General features: G+C 34.4%; 1 long non-coding RNA gene across 1 annotated transcript; it reads right to left on the reverse strand.

The window, feature by feature from the left end:
* Positions 1 to 7997: 7997 nt before the first annotated feature.
* LOC127868664 (uncharacterized) lies at positions 7998 to 9284 on the reverse strand. Its single transcript, XR_008044219.1, has 2 exons — positions 9196 to 9284; positions 7998 to 8851 (listed from the first exon to the last, which is right to left on the reverse strand). It is a non-coding gene; the product is annotated as an uncharacterized LOC127868664 (long non-coding RNA).
* Between the last annotated feature and the right edge of the window lie 410 nt (positions 9285 to 9694).

Here is a 9694-nt window from a genome sequence, read left to right on the forward strand (position 1 = left end):
CCTAGGCGTAAGCATTCTTGAGTTATCATCCGGAAACCATTTTACTGTTACAAGTTACTGTGACCTTGACCTTTGACCTAGTGACCTGAAAATCAATAGGGGTCACCTGCCAGTCATGATCAATGTATCTGTGAAGTTTCATTATCCTAGGCCTAGGCGTTCTTGAGTTATCATCCGGAAACCATCTGGTGGACGGACCGACGGACACCCCTGCGAAACATTTTAGAACTGTTCTATAAAATTTCTAGATTTGTACTGGAACAAATGACTAGAAGTGTTCTGGAATCATCCTTAAAATGGTCTAGAATGATCTAGAACAGTTGTTGAACGTTAAATGAGAATAATTTGTAGAACAAATAGTTCTAAAACAGTTCTGAAGGTTTGTTCTAGAACAATTTTTGAACCATTGTTCTAGAACTATTCCAGAATTGTTCTTGTATACATTTCCAGAACTGTTTTAGAATAATTGTTCTATAAATTATTCTCATTTAACATTCAACAACTGTTCCTTAACAATTCTAGAACATTTTTGGTATAGTTACAGAACAGTTCTAGTCGGTGTCCTAGAACTGTTCAAGGACATTTTCAGAACTGTTCTAGAATGTTTGTTCCAGACTTATCTGTAGCAAACCTTCGGAACTGTTCTAAACATAGTTCCAAGTGTACTATTCATCAGGATTAACCTGATTACCTTAACATTATGAAATAAAGTTTATATAAGAAAATATATAAACTTAATTAAGCTACAACAATATACTTCAAATAGTTACAGAATTAGAAAAAAAAGCATAATATTGTTGACATCAATATTATGTATAAACAATAAGTATAAATAATATATGAAAGAACATTTTAAAGGGAGGAAATTCCCCTAACTAGAGGGAGGTATTATGTAGAAGTATTGTAGACCTTCAGGTTCTAGACCTGTTCTATATGTGTTCTTATTCCCCATTATAAGAACTTTTGTAGAACTTACTGGTTCTTAAAGAGTTCTAAACGTGTTCTAGAACTACATTTTAGAACATTTTTAGAAATTTCTTGAACTTATTTTTTCCTTGAAATGTTCTAAAAATGTTCTTCACTATTATTGGAACAGTTTCAGAACTAAGCCATGTTCCACAAATGTTCTGGAATATTCTAGAAAACTGTTCTGGAACAATTCTAGAACATATGTTCTAGAACACAAATATGGAACGTTCCAGAACTGTTCTTGATGTTCTAGAACAGTTTCAGAACAGTTCCAATTTCTAGATCAAATTTTCGCAGGGGCGTGAGACCGTCATGTTCAAAACAATATACAGTCAATCTTGTGCTTGCGACCACTTGAATTAAGCGACTTTTGTCTTATGCGACCACTTTAAATCCCCCCGAGCGTTTTAACTATATTTTCATATTGTATAAAGCGACTTTTGTCTTACGCGACCAGCGACCGCTGATTTTAGTGTTTTTTTATGCCCAAGTCTTGAATTAAGCGACCGCGTTAAGGTAAAAGTGGTAAATCTGTTGACCGTTCAGGGACAAATCAGTGCTAATTGCTTATCTAAGCAGATAACATGAACGATTACACCTTTGTTTTGATTTCACACCAGCCATTTTCCTTTGTCTCGATGACCGGTCCTGACCGGTGTAAATGCTGACTGCGTATCAATTTTTGGTGTCGAATAATACAGTGAGGTTTTGCCAACAGTCTACGGGTTTAAAAGAGTTTACTATCTGGGACGTTAAGTGGCAAATTTTATCGCCGATTTTATTGCAGAAACAATGTGCCGACGCAACAAACATTTTCACAGTGTTCTCGAGAGGTGTAAAAAATAAACTATTAATCGGTAACATGTAGCGAAATCTGGTCATTAAAAAAAGTAATTGTTATTATGCTAATTAGTGTGTGTTAGCAAATTTTCCAATCAGGCGTGTTTATTTAGTTTTCAATCAAGGTGTTTTACTTATTTCCCTATGACCTATAATCGAGTCAGATATATATAAGCTTACATGCAGAAATTAAAATGTCAAAACGGAAAGTATTAACGTTAAATGAGAAAATTCGGGTATTGGAAGTGTCGAACAGTAAAAGTGCACGTAAATTTAATCGCGAATGAGTTTGGAATCAGAAAAACCCATTCTCTGTGCAAACCATTTACTTTGTATTTAGAATTAGAGAGAACAAATACAACTTATTTTTAGTAAAAAGTTGTTTTATTCATTTTATTTATATTTATATTCATTTGATTACAAAAGCTGAAATCGCTGTGTCAAAAGGAGATAATCCTATATCTGGATTTAAAATCAAAGGTCTGCATTCATCCCAAATGGCCTTTTTTCGGCGTAAGCTGTATTAAGCCAGCTTTTCACCTTACCTGACCTTTGTAAGTGTCCAATAAAATTCAAATAAAATTTCCCGCGGCTAGGTACGAATGAATACACTTCATTTATTCCATTGGCTGATTTGACTATACCACCAGAAGATTGGAAACATATCCGTGTCTTTGTAACACTGTTTTACTGCATGAAACAATTTTATCTCTAATGAAAAGGCTTAATAGATAGAACAGTTTTACACTCAATTCTCGACATCAATACAGTTTGTGCGTACACCTTTTATTTTCAGAGAATTACCAGCGCAAAAGCGTTTATACTTAAAGGCTATATTCTCATATTTAGTACTTACTTCCATATTCCTGTCAACATGTTAACATGTAAAAGTATAAAGAGCAGTGGAAGAGAGGCCTCACTTTAATGGATTGCATTTCAACCCGCGAGGTATCGGGTCAATTCGCGGTTAGTGTGTGAATGTCAGAGTTTATATACAGGTTATCACCGGAGTTCACGGCCAGTGAAATAATCGTTATATAATAAAGACGCTATCCATGAACTAGGTGACCTGGAATGTTCTTAAGACCAGAAATATGTTAAATGAAGATATTCAGCAATATAATTATGGTATGTCAATAATAGATTCTAAATGTGTTTTCAACAATACAATGATAAATACTATTTTTGATTAATTAAACAATAATTATTCCACCATATTGACTAATGTATTAAGCATGAGCGCGATGATTATCGATACTGTTAATAATCGAATCAAATAGCAATGCCCGACAAACCACTAAAACAGGTTTGTTCGAAGAACGCGCCTATAAATACGGATACTTCGCGTGTGGCCGGTTGACTCGTATGTTTTAATTTCACTTCCATTCTTCTTTTGGTTTTCTGTGAATGAGTCCATGTCCAAAAGTAGGTCACTGTCAAGGCCAAATGAGGTCAGGTGATGGGTTGACAGTTTTCAAAAACTTCATAAATGCAAGAATCAGAGCTTTTTAAGAAGAAATATTGATGTATGGGTTTCCTGCTCTTTTCAAAGTATTTCAGTCATATCAGGGCGGACAGTAAACCAACTATTACATTTTCTGGTTAAGCTGGTTCACCAGTACTGAGGGCACATACTTATACCAATAACAGATAACTGCCCTACTTGAACCAGTCTTGAACCTACTTTAATCAGGGTGAGAAAGGATTTCATGTCCAATGCACACAGGCCAGGCCTAATGAACAGTCTGACTGATGGGCAGACAAATGGCACTTCTATAATTTGGCCCCTTCTACTGGGGATTACACATAAGATATTATTATTTTGAAATATTCACAGTCTCAGAAACATTGAATTTATGTGAAGGCAGATTAGAACCATCAACTTGAAAAGGACGTCAATTTGGTAATTTTTTGCAAAACAAAACTGTTAATTTCATGTTCTAAATGTATTTTTGCAATATTCTATCTGTACTCTCAGTATAATATGCAATTTCCAATTCATGTTTATTTACAGTAATTGTCTTTTGACATTGTAAACTGTGTTTTTAAACTGTGTTCATGATGCAATGGCAAAGTCTAATTGTTTGAAGATTTAAAAAAAATCCTATTAAAAATCCAGTTTTGTAGTAAGATCAATTGATATGATTCAATTACATTTGCATGCCTATTTTACTTATAATTTATAAAAATAAATCTGTATTTAATGCATTGATGAAAGACATGAACAAATATGAAATGTATCAGACACTGTAGAGGACCAGTAGAGGAATTTACATTTCAAGTATGAAAGATATCAGACATTTCAGAGAACCAGTAGCAGGCATCAAATATCAAGCATGGAAGGTAGCAGACACCTTACAGGACCAATAGAGGACATATATCAAGTATGAGAGGTAGCACATACTTTATAGGACCAGTAGAAGACATCCCATAAAAATTATAATGTACCAGACATTTAAAAGAACTAGAAGAGGACATAACAAACAAGAGCTGTCACCATAGGATGACTTATGCCCCTTATAAACGCTTGATAGAAGTTATGAGCTTTTTTCGAAACCTAAACGCAGATTTCGAAACCTAAACGGGGACCCTTAGTTCAAGGTCAAGGTCACAGGGGTCAAAATTTGTGTGCGTATGGAAAGGCTTGTCCATATACACATGCATACCAAATATGAAGGTTCTATCTCAAGGGACATAGAAACTATGAGCATTTTTCGAAACCTAAACCCAGATTTCGAAACCTAAACGTGGACCCTAACTTCAAGGTCAAGGTCACAGGGGTCAAAATTTTTGTGTTTATGGAGAGGCCTTGTCCATATACACATGCATACCAAATATGAAGGTTATATTTCAAGGGACATAGAAGTTATGAGCATTTTTCAAAACCTAAACGTAGATTTCGAAACCTTAACGCGGACCCTAAGTTCAAGGTCAAGGTCACAGGGGTAATTTTTTTTGTGCGTATGGAAAGGCCTTGTTGATATACACATGCATACCAAATATGAAGGCTATATCTCAATGGACATAGAAGTTATGAGCATTTTTCGAAACCTAAACGCAAAGTGTGACAAAAAGACAGACAGACAGACAGACAGACAGACAGACAGACAGTGCGATCAATATATGCCCACCTTCAGTGGCATAAAAATCATTTTTCGCAAGAACATTTTCATGAAGTTTGGGGACGATCAAATGACAATTACTTGAGTAATTGAGCGGAAACGCAATTTTTTGATGATTCAAGGGCCGTAACTAAAAAATGTCTGGGTCAATTTGGCTGATTATCAAACTTGACCTAGATGTTATTGCCTTTCACATTTTCATGAAGTAGTGTGAAGATACAATGACAATTGCTGGAGTTATTGAGCGGAAACGAGAAAAAACGCAATTTTTAGATGATTCAAGGTTCGTAACTGAGGAGTGCCTGAGTCACTTTGGCCGATTATCAAACTTGACTAAGCTGTTATTGCCTTACACATTTTCAAGAAGTGTGGCAAAGATCCTATGACATTTCCTTGAGTTATTGAGCGGAAATGAGAAAAAAACACAATTTTACGATGATTCAAGGGTCGTAACTCAGAAGTGTCTGGGTCAATTTTGCCGATTATCGAACTTGACCTAGATGTTATTACTTACACATTTTCATGAAGTTTGGTGAAGATCTGATGACAATTGCTTGACTTATTGAGCAGAAACTAATCCGGACGGACTAACTAACTGACGGTGCAATTTTAATATGCCTCCAGAACCTCTGGTTCGGGGGCATTATAAACATTTTAATTAAACATATTTATAATTATACAAATCAAGTAAAGGCTACTGAAAACTACATGTCTTTTTGATGGAATTGAGACACATTTGGTTAATAATTTAGTTTTGGTTGCAGTTAATTCATGATTACTTAGTTGTCTGCAAGAGAACCAATAATCAAGTACAAGATTAAGCAAAGAAAAGTATCCTACCTTGCCAACAAGGTACAACTTGCTAACATTTGTCCAATATGTCACAGTCTTTAATGGAGCTGGCTCTGATAGTATAGTCAGGAATGGCACCAGGAGTGACAACACTATTCTGGAAATACACAAGATACATGGGGTTATACATAGGTAATGGGCACCTTATTGATATTAATGCTTGATGTATTCCACAGCCTCGGGCAACCAATGATCATGTATTTTGGTTCCCTTATTGTCATACATTTATCTCAAAACCTATGCATACTGTAATTGTTCCAAACTTCTTATACATACCTGAGAGCCATGATACCATGGAGCCCAACTAGAGTTTTCACTCCAAAGGCGTTGTTAAGTTATATCCCATGGTAAAACACTTAAAGGCTCTTTGTAAAATGCCTCTACACAATGAACAATGCACAATATGAACCTATTGGTTTTCCCAGTTTCAGAAAAGAAGACATCAAACAATGACACAATAATAAAATTGTACTTATGACATATAAGACATAGACACTTTTTACCTCAGAGGTACTTTTTGAAACTGTGGTTGTTTAGAACAAATATATTTTGTTACATACCATCTATCAACACTTCTGGGCCTTTCATTTTTATTAATTGTTTATGCCCCTTAACATTTTCTTACAATACAAGCCATGTGAGTTTGCAAGTGTCAAACAAAATATGAACATTATAATCGGATTTGCAGTTTAAAGGGAATATTTTAAACTTGCATGTTTTGATGTGTAAGACTAAATGAACAATGTTACCACTATGTGCTTGTGCTTTGCATTGTTTGACCCAGGGGACAATACTGACACACTTTTTTTAAAAGACCAGTAGAGGACAGCACATAGACGGAATGAAAGATTTTAGACACTAAAGTGAGCCAGTACAATACAGTATATATCAATCATGAAAGGTATCAGGCACAGAAGAGGATCAGTAGAGAACATCAAATATCAAGTATGAAAGGTATCAGATAGTTTAGCGGTCCTTTAGAGGACAAGACATTTAGGACTTCACATATTCTTAACAATGCCAAGGATTTATCCCAGCTATAGTGAGGTTACTACCCAAGTACAATCTAAATGAGTGTCTAAATATGTACTTGTGCAGTGGGACCTTTGTGTCAAAAATGCAGTGGAAGAGCATTCTCCGGAGACACGTGCGAAATCTCGAAATCCCATCCAGAGTTGCTACCCATAATGAAATCTGTGTATATAGCGGTAGGTGATTGTTTTCAAGATTTCAGTGTCACAAGTGCTCAAAGTGGTGCAACAAAATTTGTTGAAATTCACATGTAAAAATTGTGACACAAAAAATAAAAATGAGGATTTTGTATCTAGATAAATCTATGTTACCATACCACATCTTGCGTTGGCATTTTGGCTATTGCTATAAGAAACGCTGATTTTTTTTATGGGTTAACTTTATTTTAAAAAATATTGGTTGATTTTGAGTATTAATGTGGCTTCAAATGCAAGCAGGCTTGACAAATATATTGTTCTTAAACTTTCAAGAGAAGGTTATAATTATTCACTGCAACTCCTTTCTATTGCTGTTGGTTGAGTCCAAAGATCACGATCGCTATATATCTGGCACGCGATATAACTTGTCAGGTCATTCATGCATGTACCGGGTATATCCCCGGCGAAATGTTGTTCATGATTTCATGAACACTTCAAGCCAATCAAGAACTGTTCATGAACGGTTCTGAAAAAGTTCCTGAGCTTGGTTCATGAACTTTTGGACATGAACTGTTCTTAAGACACGTTCATGAACTGTTTATGAATTATTGTTGAACACTTCAAAGTTCATGAACAGTTCTTCATCTAACCATAAATACTTAGTGATGAACATTGCATGCACAAGTATTTCTAATGACTTTTCTGAGACAGACTTTAAGGATCCATCATGAATAATTCATGAATTCCTTTGTGCTAGATGTTTCATACATATTTTTGAAAGTAATATTGAAATGTCTATCATACTAATCTTGTTAGTTCTTTATTTTCATACTGATTAATGTTAGTAAAATTTAAGATTATCATTATTTTACATAAAATACTTGATCTTTACATTCTTTATACATGATAACCATGTAAATTTGATCTAATTGTAAACTTCTTTTTTTACTTCAGGCAACCATCAATATTTGCACAAGTTCAGCCAGACATCATTCTTGCTAAAAATATCTATTTTAGTTAATTAACCAACAAAATACAAAACATATCAGTTCTTAATTACTTTAATTTGAATTTGTTTGCCTTTTTTAAGAACTAATGAAGAACTTTTCATGAATCCTTAGAATTCAAAAAGGGTTCATGAAATATTCTTGACTTGGTTTATCGAAAAATTCGGAAAAAATAATTAAAACTATACATTAGCCTGAACTTCTTAAAAGGGTCACCAGTAAAAATGAAAAGTTCCTGCCTCACAATCAAAGGTGCCCACATTTGCCAGAAACACCATACTAAATTTGCGACTTTTTACATGTGAGCATATTGAGGAGTTCAAATGTTCAAAAATAGATAAAAATGAGTATGACTTTAACATGTAACAGGAGAAATAAAGCAATTCAAAATTAAGACATATGGCATATTTAATCATTCAATCATACCAGTTAAAAGGAAAATAGCTTCATTAATGAATAGTGATTAATAACATTAAACTTATTATTATATACACAATATAAACATGATTTTCATGGTCGATTTTTGCAGAACTCCGCCTGGGCTGACAGTCTGAGCTCTTCATTATGAAAATGTTCTTGACATAATTTTTATCAAAACGTTTCTGTAGAGTAAGGTTTATGTTCCTTTTCACGCGAATTTCTATATTATTTTATCCATCACCCTCTAAAATCTCAACAGGCTTGCCCTCTTCAATAAGCTCCTTGAGTCCCTTCACACCACTGACACTCCAGTAAACTTGTGGACACAGTCATGTGCACGTGCAACCTGGCCTGTCTGGTTTCTTTGCCGCCACTGGCACGTTTCACAGATATGTTTCACAGATACGATGAGACATGACCTACTTCACTATCTGCCCTCCATACTTTTGCTTGGACATCAAGAATGTGTGTGCTGAAATAAATTATTTGACTTTATAATAAAACTAGAACCATTGCTGAAGGAGAACTAAATATCACCCCTGACAACTAACTTGGACAGTAAAACAAGGACAACTGAACAGGGGAATTAAATCCATATAAAATGCAGCTATTGTACATATGTAGTAATGTGTGTGCACTATTTATGCATGAAGTTTTGAGTTGATATCTTAACAAGTTTAAAAGTTAAAAATAAACTGACAGACAGACGGTCAGACAGACATTTATTCCTAAATTGTTTTAATAAAATTAAATGTAAAGTTTTGCTTCAGTGACAATCTATTACTTTAAATGAAGTGTTTGTTACAATTTACTTACATTTTAGACTGCCGAAACCCAGTTTATGCCATCAAGTATCCTGAGCTACTGACATGCCTTTTCGACGGTTTTACCCAGTTACTGCCCCCGATAATTCCCTCCTCGTCTTGCCTTTTTTCTGGAAAGAAATGACATCTACAGTTTACTATAATTGGCATTTTCTTCATGTTTAATATTTAACAAAACAATTGTAGTCTACACCGAGGTCAAATAAACAAGCACTTGTATAGGTAATACCAACTGACGTGTTTAATAGTAAGTGTGATATAAACCATAGTTTGTACGTGTCATTATTTTATTAATTCAGACATTCGTGACAATGCATGTCATTACTAGTATTTTATATGATGAACACTTTCAAACTGGATTAATAAATAAGGGAAAACAACATTCTTCATCCAAATTTAATACCAAATACATGTATTATTCCTAATGGATACGAAACTGACCATTTATGCTACATTTAATTTATTAATTGAAAAATGGGATATACATTAAA

Source organism: Dreissena polymorpha, chromosome 1, assembly GCF_020536995.1.
Source record: "Dreissena polymorpha isolate Duluth1 chromosome 1, UMN_Dpol_1.0, whole genome shotgun sequence".
Lineage (NCBI taxonomy): Eukaryota > Metazoa > Mollusca > Bivalvia > Myida > Dreissenidae > Dreissena > Dreissena polymorpha.